Below are 22,789 nucleotides of genomic sequence, written 5' to 3'. Positions count from 1 at the left end.
TCCCTGTGTCTTCACATGATGGAAGGGGCAAGGGATCTCTGTGAGATCTCTTTTGTAAAAACAGCAGATCCCATTCATGAGAGCTCTACCCTCATAACCTAAGCACCTCCCAATGGCCTCCTCATCCTAATATCATCATCTTTCAGGGTTAGAATTTTAACATGTATCAGTGGTGGGGGGGCAAAAACTTTCAGAGAGTAGCAGTGTGGAAAGCAGTTTCTTTTCATACAGGAGAAATCTAACAAAGAAAATCTGCAATCCCTTACATGATACAACCCCTGAAAAACATAATTTGGCAATATCTATCAAATTATAAATGACCCAGAAATTCTGCTTGCAGAAATTTGCCCTACAGTTATATGTTCATATGTGCAAAATGACATATGCATAAGGCTATTTATTGCAGCTTTCTTTCTAATAGCAAAACACTGGAAACAACCCAAATGTCCACCAATAGGGAACTTGTTAAATAAGTGTGGTGTCACATCCAAACAACAGAATACTATATTAGACAGCCATATCAACAAATAAGGAAGTTCTTTCTGTACTGGCATGAAACAGATATCCAAGATACATTTATTAAGTAAAAAAGGTATAGAAGAGTACAATATGCTCCACTTTGTACATTATATTAATTATGTATACAGCATGTATACTATGAGCACTTTTCACAATAAGTACTTAGTACCCTATGTATACTATGTACACTTAATTTGTATATTATGTACACTATGCATCCTTTCAGATAAAATTTTTGCATTTTTGAAAGGAAAAAATATAGATACATATTTCCTTGTATATGCAAAAATGCATATCTGAAAGGATGCATCCAAAACTGGTTGCCTTTGAAGGGGCATATTGGGTTTATAATGGAGAGAATTTTATGGCATAACCTTTTGAATTAAATGATTACTTATTCCAAATAATTATAATTTTAAAAGTCTGAGCTTGATTATTTGTCTTTCAGGGACTTTGATGTACTTTTAAGAAATGATAACTCTCATTAATGTATAAGGGCAAATATAAGCATCAGAGGTAAGGGAGTATGAACAACTGAATTCAACCACCACTGGATTTCAATCCATACTCAAGCCCAATTGTACTGAATTACTTTCTTTCATGTAATTTTTCCATTTTTCCCTGGCCTCACTGCCAGCACAGCCTCTAGTATGTGGAAGACTGATCAGTTTATTTATGGGCTCTCATTAAGTAGCTGTGGGTCTGGATCCTCATGGTAATAAAGGACACTTTATAAAGAATGAGTAGGCCAAATCAACCCATTGTTTATAGAGCCATAGACATGAAATATGCTTCCATAGGTATGAACTAACTAAAATATTTGTACTTTGGGAAAGCTTGCAAGAATGATCCCAACTTATATTTATCCAGTTGGAAAACTGAGTTTAGCACTAGTGAAGTTTTTGCAAACTGCACAGTGTAGCTTTGATCAGCATTTTGGGGGCTATTGGTGACTATCAAAATTCCCAGGCTTAGGCCTCCCCTTACAGCATCTTGGCTTCTGCATGAGAAACTTTGGCTGTCTGCTCTGACATCAAGCATCCAGCCTTTGACAAAGCACAAAAAGCTGTTTTTGCCTAAGTGCTCTGCAGTGGTGAAAAATCAAAGAGAGATCATGGAGAAGTTACTCAATAGACAACAAAGTTTACATAACTGAAACTGATTAGAAGAACTTTTTTGTTGTGACAACTAAAGAAAATGCTGTGTCAGGACTGAGTAATAGAAAAACTAATACTAGTCTCAGCAAATGACTGAGAGCAGCCTTCATCTGTCAACCATCTCTCTTCCTTTCTAGACACAGATGATTTAGCAAGAATAGAATGGTGCCTTTCTAGGACATGAAGGTGTTTGGAGAGTTAAAAACTTGATTAAAATGATTTGGGTATCTAGGAGAAAAAAATACAAAAACCTGCAAAAGACAAAAGCAACAAACACATGTTTATACTTACCGCAAGCTCTATTGAAGTTGCTTCACTCCAAGTGACTATGAAAGAAAAAAAAAAGCTATACTGAGGGATGAAAGTGTATTTGGGAAGAGTGAGAGAATGCTTTTAAATACCTGGAGTCATCCAGACCCAGGTTCCAGTCTTTTTAACTCTATGACCATGGCAATGTTTTTTAACTTCACTGAATCTATTTCCTTTTGAATAAAATGGGGTAAGGACTAAATAAGGCAGCATACCTAGAGTACTTAGTACTAGGCCTGGTGCTTAGAAAGTCTACAGTTTGTGTGTTGATATTATTGATGCCAAGAAATGGTTTATTATTTTCAGGTTCAAGAGCTAAGAATCTAGTCAAACTGTTACTGTTATGGATGACTTAAACTATTTTTTTTTTAAATTAAAAGAATTTACTATTAAAATTGTATTTATTTTTAAAAATAAAAAATTGAAAACTGAAGTGTTTGATTTTTCCATCAATTCGAAACAACTGAATTTAAATTGTCAAGTTAAAGGACTAAGTAGATAGACTATCATTTTTGAATTTTTCATAATGTCAAAATTAACTAGAATTCCTTTTCTTTTTTAGTTTGCACATTTAAAATTCTGGCATTCCTTTTTGGTTCATCTAGGCCCTTCATGTTGATAAATGATGAGCTACTATAAAGCAGAAGTTAGTTACATAGGATAACTTAAAACTTATTTAGGGGAAATTTAGTAAATGTTTATGTTAATAAGCCATGTTTTGTTTGTTTTTAAAGAAAGATGATTCATTCTTTGCTAGTTTCAGAACAAACAGCTTTATAGTGGAAAGCAATTCCTCTTTTTACACCTCAGGTTAAATATTTGTCTATTTTTCAGTCAAACTGAAAACATAACAAAACAATGACCTAGCTTGTTTCTAACTACACAGAAATGAATACACCATAAACAATATTTCCTCTTTATTGAACACTGGCTGTGCACCTACTGTATCCTCTAGACATTATGGAGAATACAGCTATGACCCATGTATCCAAGCTGCCTTAGAACATGAAGATTGAAACATACTATCATTAGTTATGGGCATAGCTCTTCTTCCAAAAACAAAACAAAACAAAAGACACAAGTAAGAGTTTGTTAGAAATAAGAACACAAACCATTGAATCACCAGAAAATAATTAAAGTGCTTTGAACTCAACCTTTATACCCTCTACCATTTGAGTTGTATTTTATCAAACTACTGTTAGTTAATTTATGTATTTTGGTACCTCTGTGACTCTAATCCAAATATGGTATTTTTATATTGATAGTTCCATGTGTTCTAGTACATTATCACAGTACTAGAAAACACATGGAGGAGAGTTAATAACTGGTATTAAGTTTTTTGGTTTGGGAGATGTTTTGTTGTTGTTTTGTTTTTTAGTATTTACTACACACTGGGCAATGTTGTGAGTGCTTTATGTGTGTTAATTAATTTAATCTTCCTAAAAACCTTGTGAGAAAAGTACTGTTATCTTCTCTTAACAGATGAAGAGATTGAGGAACAGAAAGTTTAGGTAACTTAGCCAAAGTCATGCTGCTAGAATGTAAAGAATTTGCCTTCAGAGCCTGTGCTGTTAAACTCTGCACTATGTTCAGTTCAGTTCAGTCGCTCAGTCATGTCCAGCTCTTTGCAACTCCTTGAGCTACAGCACGCCAGGCCTCCCTGTCCATCACCAGCTCCCAGAGTTTACCCAAACTCATGTCCATTGAGTTGGTGATGCCATCCAGCCATCTCATCCTCTGTCATCCCCTTCTCCTTCTGCCCTCAATCTTTCCCAGCATCAGGGTCTTTTCCAATGAGTCAACTCTTCACATCAGGTGGCCAAAGTATTGGAGTTTCAGCTTCAACATGAGACCTTCCAATGAACACCCAGGACTGATCTCCTTTAGGATGGACTGGTTGGGTCTCCTTGCAGTCCAAGGGACTCTCAAGAGTCTTCTCCAACACCACAGTTCAAAATCACCAATTCTTCGGCTCTCAGCTTTCTTTATAGTCCAACTCTCACATCCATACATGACCACTGGAAAAACCATAGCCTTGACTAGACAGACCTTTGTCGGCAAAGTAATATCTCTGCTTTTTAATATGCTGTCTCGGTTGGTCATAACTTTCCTTCCAAGGAGTAAGCGTCTTTTCATTTCATGGCTGCAATCACCATCTGCAGTGATTTTGGAGCCCCCAAAAATAAAGTCAGACACTGTTTCCACTGTTTCCCCATCTATTTGCCATGAAGTGATGGGACTAGATGCCATGATCTTAGTTTTCTGAATGTTGAGCTTTAAGCCAACTTTTTTACTCTGCTCTTTCACTTTCATCAAGAGGCTCTTTAGTTCCTCTTCACTTTCCGCCCTAAGGGTGGTGTCATTTGCATATCTGAGGTTATTGATATTTCTCCTGGCAATCTTTATTCTAGCTTGTGCTTCCTCTGATTAACTGAGTCATGTTAATTGAGGTTTCAAAGTTTAATACTGTTGGAGCAGTACAGTGTAGTGATACCGGCTGGGTTGAACAATTCCAGAAGCAGCCTGAGGTTTGTTAGCCCATGTATTTTTGTTTTTCCAGGCAATGGGGGCTAATCTGACTAGCACTACTATAGATATTCTAGTATGGGTCTTTCAGTGAATCTTTAAACTCATATCTGTTCAGCATATACCCGATTGTACAATTGCTGAATCATTGATATATACCTAAGAGTAGAATTTCTGGGGCATAGTGTAGAAATTACTGGAAACTGTACCAATTTGCATTCCTAAACATCAATGTATGGGAATTCCAGTTGCTCCACATTCTCAGCAACATTTGATATTTTCTGTTTCTTTTAAACATTCTTAAAAGAAATGGATTCGTTAGAGGTATTACTTTATGGTTTTAATTTGCATTGCTTTGTTGACTGATAGAGTTGACCTCCTTTTCATATGTCTGTTGGCCACCTGGCAGTAGACTTCTATGAAGTGTCTTTTCCAGTGTTTTTGTCTACTTTTCTATTAGGTTGTCTATCTTACTGATATTGTAGGAATTCTTAACACATTCTAGATATGTCAGACATATGAATTAAATATACCTTCTTCCATTCTATGGGTTTTCTATTCCCTCTCTTAGCGAGTCCTTTAGATGAACAAACATTCTTAATTTTACATAGTGCAAATCATCAATTTTTTTTTATGTCTAGTACTATTTTTTAGATTATAAAAATTCAATTACCAATACTTAATTCAGACCAATTCAGTCAGACTTTCTGGAGGTGAGATAAAAGTATCGATAATATTTTTATGCTTCTAAGGTGATTCCAATATGAACCTAGGTTTGAGAATTACGGATGCAGAACCATCTGCTAAGTTGTTAGCTATGAATGTCTTTGTGGGATCGGATTATTACATAGTTTCTCGCTTTCCAGGTGGCGCTAGTGGTAAAGAACCCACTTAACAATGCAGGAAATTTAAGAGACGAGGGATTGATCCCTGGGTCGGAAAGACTCCCTGGAGGAAGGCACAGCAACCCACTCCAGTATTCTTGCCTGGAGAATCTCAGGGACAGAGGAGCCTGGCAGGCTATAGCCCATAGGGTTGCAAAGAGTCGGACATGACTGAAGTGACTCAGTATGCACTCATTCTTTATATGTGTTTTCGGTTTTAATCGATGCATAGTTTAAATGGTGATAATGGTACGGGGTGTGCTGGTATGTGTGATGAGAAGTCTGACTCCACTTTTTTTTTTAATGTCTGACTGTTGACAGATTCAAGCTTTGCCTCTCCCTTTTTCTCTGGTGCCCCACATTTGGTCAAGCTGATAAGGAGACCTGGGTTGCCCTCCTTTGGCACAGGTGAGAGATTCAAACCATGCAAGCCAGCTCTATCCTGTAAAGATGATAAAAAAAAAAACCCTCATCTCCCTTCTTTCCCTTTTCAAGCCATTTCAGACCTGCGTGAGAGATGACTGTCCTGTACTCCCCAGAGGCCTCAATTATGTAAGTAATAAACTTTTTCATACCGTTTTCATATGCCTCAATGTGAACCAAATTTTGGTTAGGGGTCCATTTGACTTTTCAAGGAACTATAACAGCATGGAAAACAGCCACTTTTGAAGTGTTGTTGTAACTCCTTGTAAGATCGTGTGCCTTCCTGTGTCACCAAATACTGTTTTTATTGTTTTTTTAATTTTATTTTTTATTTTATTTTTTTAATAAATTTATTTATTTTAGTTGGGGGCTACAATATTGTAAAGCAAATACTGTTTTTTTACTGCCTAGGGCTAGGGCTTTTATTGTCCTCAGATGCTAAAAACTTCTGTTTTGTCCTTTGGGAGTCAACCACGGGTTTATATCTCTGTTACCCTACCAGACAATTCCCAGGAGATTTTGCTATTCATTCCTATCTTCAAACTGAATTTTTGAGGCTTACAGTGGAATAGGGTATGGACTGTTCCTATTCTGGCATGGCTAACATCTTTGCTCTATTCTTCTGACATAACATATCAGCACTATGCTTTGATTCAAATTCCCCTTAAGTTTTGATGCCATGACAAGAAATGGACTGATACTTCAACATCTCAGTTTTAGAGCCTCAGGGTTGATTGTATTTTTTATATCTTTCTCTGGAACAGCCAAATTTCTTTTTGTTTTAAGCAGTCAGTCTTTAGCTATGTCTCTTTTCTCATCTTGCCATGCTCCTGGAATGTTATTGAATTAGAGAATCTTTTTTTATTTATTATCCATTTGTTAACATTCTTTATAATCTTTTGTATTTATGTGTGTTTTAATAGTGAATGATAAGCTAAATTCTGTATTCTTTATTCTTTTCTCTATTTTTCTACTTCTCTGTCACATTTGTTAAATTTTATTTATTTATGTCTGTGCTGAGTCATGGCTGCTTTGCATGGGCTTTACCTAGTTGCAGCAAGCAGCTAGGTGAGGTTGCGGTGGGGGAGAACTTCTCTTCATAGCTGTGTCTGGACTTCTCCTTGCAGTGGTTTCTCTTGTGGTGCACGGGCTATAGGCACGCAGGCTTTAGTACTTACAGCACGTAGGCTCAGTAGTTGCAGCATGTGGGCTCCAGGGTACATGGGCTTCACTAATTGCAAACAACAGGCTCAGTAGTTGTGGCTCACTGCCCTAGAGTGTGTGGGCTCAGTAGTTGTGGCACACAGGCTTAGTTGCTCCACTGCATGTGAAATCTTCCTGGACCAGGGAAGGAACCTGTCTCTCGCATTGGCAGGCAGATTCTTTATTCACTGAGCCACCAAGGAAGTCCCTTCTGTGTCCCATTTAAGCAAACTTTGCTTACTCCCAGGTCATGAAGACTCCCCCCATGTTTTCTTCCAAAATGTCCTTGTTTTGTCTTCCACATTAGATCTGCAATCCTTCTGGAATTAAATTTTTTGCATATCATGCGAGATAGGGATCAAAGTACATTTTTTATATGAATATCTAATTGCCCCTATGTTATTTATTGAGAAGACCATACTTTCCCTCCCTATACTGCAGTCTCACCTTTATCATAATCCAGGTAACTGTATCTATATTCTCTGTCTCACTAGTATCTCTATCTCTCCCTGTCTCTGAATTCTTTTCTATTACATTGATCCCCTCATTTGTTTTTATACCTAGAAGATTTTATTAAAGCTATATTAGTGAGTTTTAATTTTTCCTCTTGTGGCTAGGATAGTACTTGAACTTGTGATTTTTCACCTGCAGTGAAAAGTCTCCCCTGGGACTTCCATCCTGGGGATCATGTTGTGCAAAGGTCATCCCAATCTTTTTTTCCCACTATTCATCTGTCCCACATTCACCCTAGGTCTGTATTCAGTCTCTTATCTTTCTCTCTGAATGTATTTGTCTCTCCATAAGTATAAAGTCATACTCTCATCATTTATTTTACTTATTGAATTTCTTCTCTTCCTTGTGCATTATTTCAAAAGTAGACAAATAAAGGATTTAAATATATTTTTAAAATGAAACAGATATCAAATTACACTTATCTATATAGGTTTCAATAAAGTGTTTTCTACTATAAATAAAAGTGTTTTCTACTGTAAATTCAATGTTTTTTTTTATTTTAGAAAAATATTTTCCACTCACCCTAAAACAACATGGTTATCTGAATTCTACAAAGAAATTATTTTGTTCTAATCTAACAACCATTACAAAATATGTCCTTTCTATTGTAAGTTTAAAATCTTTAATAAAAAAATGAATATTGTGATAACTATGGCTTCCTAGAATGTTTGCTCACAGCTACAATATTGTAGGATCAAATAAATTTTATCTCATATTCCTTGATTTAGAGTAGATTCATGTTAGTAATATGCGAAGCAGATCCCCTAGTGATGTCTGTTGGCCTTACTGACTCACTTGCAGGGTGAAGACTTGACTAAAACAGAGACTGTGGACCATGTCTAGCAGTTCTCCATTTCTGCTTATGATTTATCAAGTTTCCAGAACTAAACCTCAGGACCATCAGTTTACTCCTCCCTCTTCCTCATGTCTCAGCTTCAATATTGACCTAATTCGCTCACAGAGAATCTCTTGTTCCAGTTACTTCTTTTGTGAATTCACTGTTACTGTCTTCTCTTAGCCTTTATATCAGGATGTTCATATTGGCTTAAATAAAAAGGAAGTTTATTATCCCGTGTAACAAGAAATACACAGAGAGAATGACACTGTCTCTGTTTCTCTGCAATTTTCTTGGCCCCACCAAACTGGTGACCTGACTCTGTACCCAAGCTTGAGGCAGTTCTAGGTTCCACACCCAGCCAATCATACCTCATGTCTCATCGGCCTTCCAGGCCACATAGCTACCCTCAAACCAGTTGTTGGCAAGGATTTACCCAGTAGCCAAGGATGAGATCATCTTCTTCTGGGTCACATGAGGCAAGATACCTGAACAAAACCAGGGTCTTGTGCCATGGAAGATAGCATTTGAATACTGATAGATAACCAACAGTATCTGCCTCACTTTAAATAATTGCAGCCGCCTCCTAACTGTGCTCCCTGCCTTTTGTTTTTAGCCCCCATTCTCCCAACATTTATAATGTTGAGAAGCCAGTGCAGTCCTCTTTAAACACAGTTCTGTCACCATAGGCAGTCACTCTTGGTCGGGGGCATAAGTGTCTCCCTTCTAACTGAAGGATAAAGTCCAAACACCTTGGCCTCTCCATTCAAGATGCCCATAATCAGCATCTACCTTATGCCTGTTTTCATCCTTTTTCCCCCCCAAATTTTACTGAAGTATAGTTGATTTACAATGCTGTGTTACTTTTTGCTATACAGCAAAGTGATTCTGTTACATAGACATATACATATGTATTTTTTTCCCATTATGGTGTTTATCACAGGATGTTGAATATATTTCCCAGTGTTACACAATAGGACCTTATAGTTTATCCATCCTCTATATAATGCTTTGCATCTGTTAATCCTAATATGTCTCTCCCTCACCCCCTTCCCTTTGGCCACCATCAGCCTATTTTTTGTGTCTGTGAGTCTGTTTCTGTTTTGTAACTATGTTCATTTGGGTTTTATTTTAGATTCCATGTATGAGTGGTATGGTATTTGCCTTTCTCTGACTTACTTCACTTAGTATGATAATGTCTACGTCTATCCATGTTGCTGCAAATGGCAATATTTCATTCTTTTTGTGGCTGAGTAATAGTCCATTATATGTATGTATGTATACACACAAACACACACACACACACACCACATTTTCCTTATCCATTCATCTGTCAATGAACGTTTAGGTTGTCTCCATGTCTTGGCCATAAATAGTGCTGCTATGAACATTGGGGTGCATGTGTCTTTTTGAATTAGTTTTGTCCAGATATATGCCCAGGAGTGGGGTTGCTGGATCATATGGCAACAATATCTTTAGTTTTTTGAGAAACCTCCGTGCTATTCTCCATAGCGGCTGCCCCAATTTGCATCCCTACCAAGAGGGTTCCCTTTTCTCTACACACTCTCCAACATTATTATTTGTGGACTTTTTAATGATAGCCATTCTGACTGGTTTGAGGTGGTGCCTCATTGTCATTTTGATTTGTATTTCTCTAATTAGAAATGTAGAACATCTTTTCATGTGCCTTTTGGCCATCTGTATATCTTTGGGAAAATGTCTGTTTAGATCTTCTGCCCGTTTTCTGATTGTGTTGTTTATTTTTTCATTATTGAATTATATGAGCTGTTTGAATATTTTAGAAATTAAGCCCTTGTAGGTTGCAAATATTTTCTCCCAGTCTGTAAGTTGTTTATGGTTTCCTTTGTTTTGAAAAAGCTTATAAGCTTGATTAGGTCCTATTTGTTCATTTTTCCTTTTGTTCCTATTGCCTTGGAAGACTGATCTAAGAAAATACTGGTGTGATCATCAGAGAATGTTTTGCCTATGTTCTGTTCTAGGCATTTTATGGTGTCGTGTCTCATATTCAAGTCTTCAAGCCATTTTATTTTTGTGTATGGTGTGAGAGTATGTTCTAAAATCCTCTGTCTTTATTCTTCCTTCTCTCTAGTTCCTTGTAACAGGGGTGGACAAATTTATTTCTATAAAGGGCCATAAAATAATTATTTCAGGTTTTGTGGACCATGTGGTTGCAACTACTCAACTCTCCCATTATAGTCAAAAGCAGCCATACTTAATAGGTAAATAAGTGTGTGACTATGTTCCAATAAAACTTTATTGACAAAAGAGTCATAGATACAGAAGACAAACAGGTGGTTGCCAGAGAGGCAGCAGAGGAGAGAGATAGGTGAGGAAGATTAAGGAGTGAAATAATGTTGTGAAATAAGTGACTGGAGAGTAGAGAAATCAGGGGAGACATGGTATAAGATGAGATGGAACCCTAAGGGCCGTAGTGAAGAGTTTAGATTCCATTCTAAATGTAGTGGGAAGTTGTTGAAAGTTTTAAGCAGGGAAATGATTGATCCAGCTTGTGTTATGAGATCACTTTTGTTGCAGTATGGAGGAAGTATTAAAGGGGCCTGGAGACGAAGAGAACAGTTAGGTGACAGATGTCATAAGCTGATGGTAGCTCAGCCATGGCAAGCCTGCTCAGCATGACAGGGAGCATGTGTTCCTGTCATGTGCTTAGGGAGAAGAGGAGACTCTGTGGCTTGGGGTCTATTCTTATGTCCTTCCCCTTCCTTACCCCACTTTTTATTTTTGCTGTTTTGTTGTATGTTAAAAAACAGAGACATTACTTCACCAACAAAGGTCCATATAGTCAAGGCTATGGTTTTTCCAGTGGTCATGTATGGATGTGAGAGTTGGACTATAAAGAAAGCTGAGCACCGAAGAATTGGTGATTTTGAACTGTGGTGTTGGAGAAGACTCTTGAGAGTCCCTTGGACTGCAAGGAGACCCAACCAGTCCATCCTAAAAGAGATCAGTCCTGGGTGTTCATTGGAAGGACGGATACTGAAGCTGAAACTCCAATACTTTGGCCACCTGATGTGAAGAGCTGACTCATTGGAAAAGACCCTGATGCTGGGAAAGATTGAGGGCAGGAGGAGAAGGGGACTACAGAGGATGAGATGGCTGGATGGCATCATTGACTTGATGGACATGGGTTTGGGTGGACTCAGGGAGTTGGTGATGGACAGAGAGGCCTGGCGTGCTATGGTTCATGGGGTCACAAAGAGTTGGACATGACTGAATGACTGAACTGAACTGAACTGTATGTTATAGACCCTTGTAAACAGCCTTAAATCCTTCCTGGATATCCCCAATACTCCTCAAATCCTATGATATAGATCTCTCTCTGATCCAAAATTATTTCATTATATTTCTCAAGAAGAAGAAATACTGCTTCTTATTGTTTCTCAAGAGGTTTGGCATTTCTGGGTAGATTGATTTAGTCCCAGCTGTGAAGATAGTTGGGACTTTTAGAGAAAGGGGATCCAAAAACCCTAAATTGCTACTAAGAATAATTTATGAAGGTTGGTCATAAACGTTGGAATAAAGCTTTCCTGATATTTTTCTAGGCTTTTGTGAAAGGACAACACTTGGAAATTCTGGGGACAGCCAGGGAAACCTCAAGTTTGATAGCTATGAAGAGAGGAGTTACAACTGGGCAAATAGTGGTGAATGTAGAAAGAGTGAAGTAAAACAGGAGACTAGTTCCTCAAAGTCAGGAGGGTTATGAGAATGCTCTGGTCTGAACTTTAAGAGGTTACTGGAAATGGATAGTTGCATACACATGCACGTGCACTCACACATGCACATCTGTCGGAAAGAAGACATAACAGGTGAGCCTGTGGCAAGTTAAACTAGCATGATTACACTTAAAATCACCTACTAGGGGAGAGAGGTGTTGACTGCCCAGTGTGGCTGTCGACAGGGAGTAAAAATCTGGGCTGCTATACCCATAATGGAAGTACAGTACTCCCCCTCTTCAGACCATACCTCTCAGCCAACTCAGTGTCCTTCGTTTGCATCCGCTGCTCAATGGCTTGCTGACTCTGTCTGCTCTTTGGTCACTTGTCCCAGCATCTCTGTCTCTTCATTCTCAGTATCATATCATGGCTCTGGCCTCTGACTGAGTACCTCATTTAGGCATCTTAGGTACCTCATTTGACCCAACTCTTGTCCTGTTATCTTGAGCAGTGAAGTCATAATTTCATGACCTTGTAAATACAGTACATGGAGTAAAACATTTCCTAAACCTGATGACTTAATAACATTTTTAGAAAATGAACAATTCGTGGAGACAAATGTGTATGTATGAAATATATATATGTATGGTGGAAATGGATTCAAAATGCATAAATATATACATCTGTAAATTTGTGTGCCTGAATGAGAAATGAATAGTGTGTAGGTCTGTTAGGTACAAAGCAGCTGCAGCCTATGAGGAAGGGACAAAAGGAACAAGGAAGGGAAAGTAAAGAAACTAAAGTTGACAAAGAGAAAAAGCAAAGATGTCCACTTATCTCTGGCTTTTAATGCAAAACATGTAGCTGTCAGGTAATATCACACATCCTCCAACTAGAATCCCCAGGGTTCTGCCCTTAAAGATGGTGTTTTCTTTCCCAATCCCAGACCCGGAGGGGCTCCATCCAATCTTCTTTTATTTATTTACTTTTGATCAATCTTAAGAGGTTTCGCTTTGACCAACAGGCTCAAGAACTCCCATTAGCTTCTCTAAGGTTACCCCTGGTATGTATGTACATATGTATATATGTGTATATATATATTTCTGATTATTTCTGGAGTGTCTGGTTGAAGATGGAATCAGAGACCCCCATTCTTACCACAGTAAAGAAAAGTGATAGCAAATAAAGGAACCCCAGAATTAGACACGAGGGTTAAACCTCAATTCTCCCATTTACCTGCTATGTGACCTTCAGCAAGTTGTCTGCCTTCTCTGGGCCTCAGTTTCCCTATTTATAAAATGGGATCCATGAGAGTACCTACCTCCTAGGTTTGCTGTGAGAGTTAAATGGGTTAATATACATAAAGTTATTGGAACTGCCTTGGCAATGTTTAGGACTCTATGAATGTTAGCCTGTTACTGCATTCCACTTCGGTAAGAATTACTAAAAGTAGTAGCAGACTGCACATTCCTCTAACTCCTGCTGATCAGCCCTCACCCACACCAAGACTGTGTGTCAGAATGTCCACCCTAAGACAGTATCTGAGTAGTCACGGAGGCTGGAATGAAATGTGTGCAATGGCAGACCTCTGGTTACAGTGTTGGGCCAAGCATTTTCCTCACCTTCCTCTACCTGTGAAAGTCTGATCCAGCCAACCCTTGATGCACTTCAGTCTGTATTCATTTCCTTTCCATCTTCTCTTCATCTTTCATTACTCCCTCGTCAGTAGAAGGGGCTGAGTCTCAAGGCTACCACTCTCATTCCACATTCCAGCTTCATTTGCCAAGGAAAATGCTCAGGATCACTGGGCAAGTGATGAGGAGAATTTGGGGCTAAGAAGAATCTTTCCCAAGCCTGATTGGTACAAAATACCCTTGGACATTATACCGTCAGAAGGTTCCTTAAAAGTTAAGTGACATTTTTCAGCCAGTTGAACTTCCCTAGTGGGTTTCCTAGAAAAGCCAGATATTCAGAGAAATTATAGGGTACTGGTGCTCTAACAAAGAGGTCAGTAAATTCTCCACAGAGTTCCTTCACAGGTTTGAAAAATTACCTGCTCACATAGGAACATGTTGGGAACCTGACAACAGCGACTGCCTCCCCATTTTTACCCTCCCACAAACTGACCACTGGCCTAGTTGTCCTCCCACAACTAGTCACTACAGAAGCCACATTCACGTCTGTCAAACCAGCTGACCGGCCAGTCTATTTCCTTGCAATATGAGTTACTTTACTGGGACATGTGTCTTTAGGTTAATACCCTTTTGATCCAGAGATTTCACTTACAGTAAGTTGTCCCAGGAAATAATCAGATAAGTGCCCATGGCTGACTGTGTGGGTTCAATCAGTGGTGCCAACTGTTTTGTAATATCAACACTGGAAATAACCTAACTGACCAGAACTAGGGGATGGCATAAATTAATTATGTCACAGTCATACAATGAAATACTTATCAGTCTTTACAAATAAGTATATTGACATGGAAAGATACCCACAATATCTTTGATGAGTAACAATAGCCATTCACTGAATAGTATCCTCAGATAATGCTACTTATTAAAGTTGTATTCATATAGATGTGTCCAGAGAGCTATAGAGAATTATGTTCACCAAAATATAAAAGCAGTTATCTCTGGGGTTAGGTAATAGGTAATCTTTACTTTTTTTCATTAAAAATATTTTACAATGGTACAGTATATCATTTTACAATCTAAAAAAAAAGCTACATTTGAGTTCTGAGGGGGGAAAATGAGCTAGGTTTTAGGTTTTCAGAGTGAGATCTTGAGTTGGCCACACCAACCAGGTAATAACATAATAATAGTAATTAAAATTTATTGAGCACTTACTGTGCACCAGAGACCCTGTTCTAAGCACTTCTTATGTCTCAAATCATTTAATCTATATGACAATGTAATGAAGCAAGCCTTTTATTATCTGTGTTTAATAAATAATAAAACAGAATCCAAGAGAGAAAGTCATTTGTTCAAGGTCTCAGGGCCAGGATATGATGAAACAAAAGATTTAAACAGAGATCTCTGGTCATGAGCCCTGTGCTCCTCTGGGTATGGTTCATTTGCTCCTTCTCAGCAGGGAGGAGTAGGGGTGCCGAGGTCTGAGGAGTGGGCCGGTGACAGGAACATGACTCTGTCCTCTTTTCCCTGCTGTTCCCTAAGGCTCCTCAGCCTCCCACTGTCCATTTGTTTGCTTAACCCCTCTAAGCTTCAGCTTCCTCTTTTGTAAAGCAAGGAAGCCTTCTTAAGCCATCCAACCTAGAATTAGTCCCTTCTCTATACTGTGTACCGACCTGGAGCTACTGTGTAGCTCCTTCTGTTGTGGCACTTATATTGCTCCCCTACTGTCACCACCAACATCCCATCTCAGACTGAGAGGCAGGCCCCAGCGTTCTCCAGTGGACAAGTTGTCAGAGGCTGGAAGACAGCTGCACACTCTCTGTGCCTACATTTACCACCCTCTATGAGAATCCTGTTCATTTGTCTTTCTCTCCACTGGACATGCACCCTTTGAGGCAGAAACAATGTCTTAGATACTTCTGCATCCTTCATGCCTGGAACATAACATTGTTCAATTATTAAACATTCTTTGTGGACTGAATATCTGAAAATCACAGCCATGTGGCCTTAAGATTCCAGAGTAATAGGGAAAGCAGTACTTGCATATTAATTTATTTTTTGTTTTCTGCTTTCTACCTCATCTAACACTAAGTTCAGAGTAAGAATGGTCATTAAATAAAGTCACTGTTTTTAAAATATTTATTTATTTTTAATTGGTTGATGATTGCTTTACAATATTGGTTTGATTTCTGCCATATATCAACATGAATTAGCCATAGGTGTACATATGCCCCCTTCCTTGTGAAACTCCCTCCTACCTCCCACCCTTTCCCAACCCTCTAGGTTGTTACAGAGCCCAGTTTGAGTTCCCTGAGTCATAGAGCAAATTTCCATTGGCTATCTGTTTTACATATGGTAGTGTATATGCTTCCATGCTACTCTCTCCATTCATCTCACCCTCTCCCTCCTCTTCCCCACCCTTGCCCATAAGTCTGTTCTCTATGTCTGCGTCTCCATTGCTGCCCTGCAAATAGGTTCATCAGTACCATCTTTCTAGATTTCATATATATGTGTTAATATACGTTATTTGTTTTTCTCTTTCTGACTTATTTTACTCTGTATAATACGCTCTAGGTTCATCCACATCATTAGAACTGATTCAAATGCATTCCTTTCTATGGTTGAGAAGTATTCAGTTATATATCCCACAGCTTCTTTATCCAATCATCTGTCGATGGACATCTATGTTGCTTCCATAGAGAAGTCACCAATTTTTAACATGCCACTTAAGCAAAAGGGACCAGAAGCCTCTATTTTACACTGATCATCTAATGTAAGATTCTAGTCATTCTATGTAAATTATAAAATATCATGAACAGAACTCCTTCTCTTGTTTCAGGCATTTTACCTGCAGTGCTCAGGTAACTCACACAGCTGGTGAGGAGTGGAACCTGATCCAGCTTTTCAGCCCCTGTGTCAGCTGCTCTCCACTTTCTACATAGCACCACCCCTCTAACCAGTTACTGTGGTTTCTAAAAGCCGACCTGCCACTAACTCTGGCATCTTAGGAGAGATCAACTCATGTCTGAGTGCTTACACTTTTCTCCCACTGGTAAACTAAGGCTCATGATATCACCTCTTTTTAGCCCCCCCCCAAAAAAAAATCAAAGAGGCACGGACAGATATATTTAAATAGCCACTGTTAATCTCTGGATACTCACCTTCTTTTTCTCCCTTTTGCTTACTTTTCTTCACAAGGATTGCTGTGACCATCATCACTTAGGAATTCCCTGATGCTGAGTCACCAATTAGGGCAGACTGGTTAATTCAGAACCACCTGGAAGAAGTTTTGAAAAATACATATTTTTGGATCGCACCTCTGGAGATTTTGAATCAGGAGGTCTGGAGTAATGCCCAGGCATCTGTATGTTTTTTGAAGTTCCCCAGGGGATTCTGCTATGCAGCCAGATCTGGGAATCACTGATCTGACCCCAAAACATGACTCAGCTGTCTCGTCCTGCCCTTGACTGCATTTGAAGCAATGAATCATCATTTCACTTTTTTTTCTTCCCCAAACTGAATTGAAACCAAAGAGCCAAACCTCAGATTTCCTTTACCTGACTGTAAGTTCAAATGTCCCCTTCACTTGGTCCAAGCACTGCATCTGCTTCCCCAGATGAGGCTTCAGGTGATAGACTCCCTCTATTGTTTAGTCCTGGGAAGATGTTGTAGTCTTGGTCAGCCCTGGTTAGGAAGTCCCTGGGTGAAATGGCTGTGTGATATTTGATTTATAATAAGATGTATCTATTTGATCTTTTGTCTCCATTTCTGGCACAGAGTTCCTAAAAAATTTGGAACTCTGGGGATCCTTCAGTCCTGAGTTGGCTGGGACCACACCGGGTTCATCTTAGAGCAAGCCTAGATGTATGGGTTCAACAGTCTTGCCTCCCTCTGACTTCCTAGAGATGAGCCAGGACAAGGGAAAGGGAGACTTTAGAACACATGTAGATTATTTGGTTCTGAAAGTTTACCTTGTTCTTCTCCTCCCAGCCACCCTAAAAATGAGGTCAGGCATAGTCAGCTTGCAGCAGTAGGTAAATCTCAGGCATTTTTGCTGCTTTTTATTATTAGAACTGTCTGATATAATAGAGACCCACTTGAGCAAAAATCATAATTCCACACAGATATCTGGTCAAACCAGAAACTGGGACCACAACCCATACTGTAGAAAGGTCTGGAACAAGTACCAAAATTCTGGTCAGGGCCCCTCTGTTTCTCATCTACTTCCTTCTTTAGTTTCTCTCTGAAGAGTTTATCTGGGCTACATGTTCAAAGATGCTAGTAAACGGTTTTTTAGAAAGTGTTGCCAGTAGTATCCCGTCAAACCTCCTAGGCTTTTGGGTAGAGCATGACCTTCGTCTCATTTATTTTCATTTCTCTTGGGTATATATACCTAGGAATAGAATGCTGAGTCATACCGTAAATCTATGTTTAACTTTGAGGGGAACTGCTAGAATCTAGTCCCACTTGAAACTCCAATCATATATCCTTTTCACATATCCCCCCTTCTCCCAGAACAGACTAAAGTGTAGCTCTGTTATCTTGGAGTCGGGGAGGGAAATATTTCCAGGCTTCAGTCTGGCCTGATAAGGGCCCAGAACTCCTGTGCCCCTGATTTCCCTCTCTCTGTGTCACCTGAAGCTGTAGTAACTTTGGGGGTGTTCAGAGGTCACTGAAGGCTCCAGGGCCTGGAATTAGAGGTGACTCCATTTTCTTCATCCTTGAAAACAACTCTACAGTTCTTCACACCCTAGTGGTAAAGAACTCGCCTGCCAGTGCAAGAGACATAAGAGACGTGAGTTCAATCCCTGAGTCCAGAAGATCCCCTGGCAAAAGAAATGGCAACCCACTCCACTATTCGTGCCTGGAGAATCCCATGGACAGAGGAGCCAGGCGGGCTACAGTCCATGGGGTCACAGAGAATCAGACACAACTGAGCGACTTAGCACACACACAAGGTGTGGGATACTCCAGTGAACCCCCACCCCTGCTTCAGGAATTTCAGGCAAGAAGCAGGTATTAATATTTACATAAAGGCACTCTCAAGCATCAAGGATATATGTCTAACACCCCCTTTTCTCTCAAGAACCAGAGAAGAAGAAGACAGTAAACATTCCCTCCAGGCCCTCCACATCCTCCTCATTGTCTCTTGAATCCCTCTCATTTAGTTTTCTTTGTTAAAGGCCAGTGAAGCAGTTCAATTTCTCCCACAGTCCTCTCTTCTGCACCCTCATTTCCTGCTCCCACCCTTGCACTTGGGAGATTTCTCTGGGGAATTTGACCTTAATGAAACCTGACTTTTGTGACTTCGGTAACTTTTTTCTCTATGAGAAGCCATCACCCCAGTTATTTCTTCCCCATTCAGTGACAGGGGGATTGCTAGAGCAGGAAAAGTACTTAATCAGTATTTTACATCAAACTATTAAACTTACAACAAACCTCCCATTTAGATGAGTTTCTTTCAGAAAGTGAAGGAAACCTGGGCCTCGTTCCTTCTAAAAACAACCATCTCAGTTGCTCTGGCCAGAATATTCGTCCACACTTACCCTACCCTCACTTTGAGCAAAGGCTTTCCTTCACAGGTAGAGATCAGGTGGGATTCCAAGCTAGGTGTGTGACTTCTAATATGATAGGTGACTTCTAATATGATGATGTCAACCCAGGGGCTGGGTTGACCACAACTGAAGAAGTCTAGTTTTCAGGGTGGCTCACATGTGGATTCCCCCTTCCTCTATCTGACTCCCTCTGCTTATGACTTTTTCCTCACCTCTGAATCCCCTGTCCCCATTTTTCGAGAGAGGAGGTTAGCCATCATTCCTTTTTGTCACATTCCAGATAAACTCATATCAAGACGCTGGCCCCTGACTTTAGGAAGGTTGCTAAGGCTGGTTCTCGCTAAATTGCTGGTTTCTTGAAGTTCCCGAGAAGCTCTCTCTGGGCTCTTTCTCTTTGTCCAAGTCCCCAAAACCCAGGGAACATTTCTTTTTCACACTTAGGCTTGTGTTCTTTTTTAATTTTTTCTTTCCAATAAGGCCTAGTAAAGTGGGAAATACTGGACTTATTTTTTGGACCTGAAGAAGCTAACATTAATTTAGCACCTGCTAGTGACAAGCACTGTTCTAAGTGTATTATGTGAGCTTTTTTATTCTTTTACTTCCAGTTTTATTGAGACATAATTAACATACCACACTGTGTATGTTTAATGTGTACAGCATCATGACTTGACATACATGCGTCATGAAATGATGCCCACAACAAGTTAGTGAATATTTATCATCTCATAAATACAAAATTTAAAAAAATTAGAAAAGAAATTTTCTCTTTCTTAGGATTTACTCTCTTAACAACTTTCATATATAATATACAGCAGTGCTCATTATGTTTATCCTTTGTACATTACATCCCTAGTGCTTATTTACCTTATAATACTAAAAGCTTGTACAGGTTGACCACCTTCCTCAAATTCCCCCTCCATCCACCCTTGCCTCTGGTAAACACAAATATTATCTTTTCCTATAAGTTTGTTTGCTTGCTTTTGAAGGATAATTTACCTATAACACTATGTTAGTTTCTGGTACACAACATAATGGCTCAAATTTTTTTTTAACATTTTATTTCATGTGAATTTCCTATGGTACAAAAGTATTATATGTTTGAACCTGTCACTCAAATAGGAGGTTCTTTCAGCTCTCTAGGCCAACCTTCTTTCAGAGGCAAATACATTTTTAAAAAAATAATATTATGTAGAACATATATAGAAAATTTTCTGTTATAAAAACAAAAGTATTTGGACATTTAAATTTAGTACAGCTTAGCATCCCAGTTCTGTTGATAAATTTAGTTAATTGTTAGGAGGTTTACATATAGGAAAAACTATGTAAATGGTAGATATATTTTAACCCTTGATTAAGATTAAGGGTGACATCCTAAGATGAAACCACAGGCCGCCATGGAATAGTCTCACCTACATGTCTGGCTTTAATGTTTAGGTTAGGACTACCCCCTCCCAACTGGCAAGAAGTAAATGCATTTTCTGGTAGGCCTTTCACAGACTGCATGATGCAGTGGTTGGTCTTAGCTGGGAACCGTCTACAACATAAAAGTCCACGTGGGCTCCTCTGCTTTACATTCCAGAAAGCGCTCTGACTGAACGGGAGGCGCCTCGTTTCTATATGAAGTGTGATGTGGTTGCTTTGTGACAGTTACTTGAGAAGAGTCCCAACTGTGTTAATTGACTGGTAATATATAGGTTAACGGAGAAGGCAATGGCACCCCACTCCAGTACTCTTGCCTGAAAAATCTCATGGACGGAGGAGCCTGGTAGGCTACAGTCCATGGGGTCGCTAAGAGTCGGACACGACTGAGCGACTTCACTTTCACTTTTCCCTTTCATGCACTGGAGAAAGAAATGGCAACCCACTCCAGTATTCTTGCCTGGAGAATCCTAGGGACGGCGGAGCTTGGTGAGCTGCCATCTATGGGGTCGCACAGAGTCGGACACGACTGAAGCGACTTAGCATAGCATAGCATAAGGGTGACATGTCTGACTTAAATTTGTTCTCATTTTTTTTAAAGTTAATTTTTAAATTTTATTCTGTTTTTTTGGTTGCACTGTGTCTTTGTTGCTACACACGGGCTTTCTCTAGTTGTGGTGAGTGGGGTCTATTCTTCATTGCAGTGCATGGGCTTTTCATTGCAGTGATTTCTCTTGTTACACAGCACAGGCTGTAGGCTTAGTAGTTCTGCAGCATGTAGAATCTTCTCAGACCAGGGATTGAACCCTGTCCCCTGCATTGGCAGGCAGATTCTTATCTGCTGCACTGCCAAGGAAGTTCTATGTTCTTGTATTTTTTTAAGAAGAAACTCCATTTGTAAATTCAAATTTGGTTTTCCCTTTATAATTTTTTGCTCAGTATTTTGAACACTTTGATTTTCTTCGTTTTGTAAAGACTTTGAGTTTCTCTCTCTTTTCTCCTCTCAAATTTTTTTTGCTTCTTAGAAGCAAGCTTAGCTCTTACCTTATATTCTTCATGTGTTTTTTGATTTGATAGTTTTCATTTTGCTTTTATTTGGCATAATGATAGAGTTATTTCTAGCTGAGATTGCTCAGTTTTAAAACGTTCTTCAGACAATATCTGGTCAGTGCTACATTGCTCTTCTGACAAAGGCAGGTCAACATGTTCTAACAAAGACTAGTCAGCTTTTCTTTCTTTTTTAAATTAATTAATTAATTTATTTGACTTCATTGAGTCTTAGTTGTGGCACTCAAGATCTTTCATCGGAATCTGAAGCAGGGGCTCAGTAGTTGGAGAGTGAGGGCTTATTTGCCCTGTAGCATGAAGGATCTAGTTGCCTAACCAGGGATCAAACCTGCATTCCTTGCATTGCAAGGCAAATTCTTAACCACTGGACCACCAGGGAAGTCCCCAGTCAGCTCTTCTAAGTTGCTTCCTGACTCTTTCCTCTTCAGCTGAATAGAGATGTTTCCAATGATCAGGGTATCACTCTGTGAATTGAGATTCCTATGAGGTTTGAAACTTCTTTTCCCTTCATAGCAATATCTTATAATCTTGCTGAATCTTTAGTTTTTAAATGCAAAGCCTTGTCCCTCAAGAACACTCCCCATGAAGACTTAGAGATGGTTAGATCACCATGTTCTTAGTTTCACATTTTTGAATTCTACCTGTGAAGCACCTTCACCATGTGTCCCAAAGTTCCCTGTCTGCCACTTTGCTGGCAGCCTCACCAATGCCATGGAGCCCAGATGAGGTAGAGGAAGGGAAACAGTAGAGAGTATATCTCCCTCCTAAAGAAGGGCAGGAACTCCGTTGGGTGGTATGCGGACCCCACAGATGCTCAACTTTTTAGTCTTTCAGGGGACATTTGTCCACATTCTCCGAAGGGAGGACAAGTAACAGCAGGCAATTCTCATTGAAAGCATATCCCTAGAGCTATTGGTGGAGAACCAGTTCCCCACACAGCCCCATTCTTGGGGTCTAGGCAGCCACTCCTATTTGCAGCTACTGTAAGTTTCATCCCTTCTTCTTTAAGAGATGAAATAAAAAGAATGAGAAGGAGGAAAGGAGAATGCTGCTTT

At 39.4% G+C, this 22,789-nt stretch overlaps 1 protein-coding gene and 1 pseudogene across 3 annotated transcripts in view; one reads left to right on the top strand and one right to left on the bottom strand.

Moving 5' to 3' along the window:
- PDCD1LG2 (programmed cell death 1 ligand 2) overlaps positions 1-22,789 on the top strand; it is a 155,491-nt gene that overhangs the window by 9,348 nt on the left and 123,354 nt on the right. For 2 of the 3 annotated variants that reach the window (XM_081501848.1, XM_081501842.1), the window contains exons 1-3: positions 4,433-4,513; positions 5,717-5,803; positions 5,891-5,947. The gene's annotated coding sequence lies outside the window, so the exon portion shown is untranslated. Of the gene's footprint in view, positions 1-4,432; positions 4,514-5,716; positions 5,804-5,890; positions 5,948-22,789 lie in introns of those variants that run through there. The other variant, XM_081501857.1, reaches the window with a different exon arrangement.
- LOC145516303 (thyroid transcription factor 1-associated protein 26 pseudogene) lies at positions 1,503-22,447 on the bottom strand (annotated as a pseudogene).

The sequence above is a fragment of the Giraffa tippelskirchi genome, chromosome 1 (assembly GCF_054371585.1).
Source record: "Giraffa tippelskirchi isolate mGirTip1 chromosome 1, T2T-mGirTip1v1.2.pri, whole genome shotgun sequence".
Taxonomy (NCBI): Eukaryota; Metazoa; Chordata; class Mammalia; order Artiodactyla; family Giraffidae; genus Giraffa; species Giraffa tippelskirchi.
Note: the sequence above shows the minus strand (reverse complement) of the source record. Positions and strands in the feature narration are given on the sequence as shown.